This window comes from Halyomorpha halys, unplaced genomic scaffold, assembly GCF_000696795.3.
Source record: "Halyomorpha halys isolate HHAL.00 unplaced genomic scaffold, Hhal_1.1 Scaffold278.1, whole genome shotgun sequence".
Lineage (NCBI taxonomy): Eukaryota > Metazoa > Arthropoda > Insecta > Hemiptera > Pentatomidae > Halyomorpha > Halyomorpha halys.
The window spans coordinates 277931-278425 of record NW_027109219.1 but is presented as its reverse complement, the minus strand read 5'-3'; positions in this window follow the sequence as shown (position 1 = coordinate 278425).

Genomic DNA, 495 nt, shown 5'->3' with positions numbered 1-495 from the left:
ATATCATAAAAACTATTTTAACTCTTCCCATCATAATTGAAAATACAGTAAATTTAAGAAAAAATAGAAGTCAAGAAATAGTGCTAAAGAATAATCAGAAAGTAAATCATTTGCGAAAATCCCTAACTGTTGTGCGACAATCGATATTTACATGGAACATCGAGGCAGGTTTTGGTTTTTGAGTTTCATTCGTTGTTTGGGCGCGCAGGAGAAATGATGCTTCCAGGATGAGGAGGTCCTCATCAATTTCTGTCCAGTAAGAGGGGACAGTTTGAAAAAGTAAGATAACCAAGAAGAAAAATACTCTAAGTTTGGATTGTTTGATGAGAGGACGTCCGTTGACTGGAAGCGGGAAAGATTGGAAGCCATTGTTGTGAGAGAGACCTTTTTGGAAGGACTGGAAGCCATTTTGACAGTAGGACATAGCATTATAGAAAAGAAGATACCAAGAATCATCAAAAGAAAAGTATATGAAATTGTTTGGTTTTGTTATAC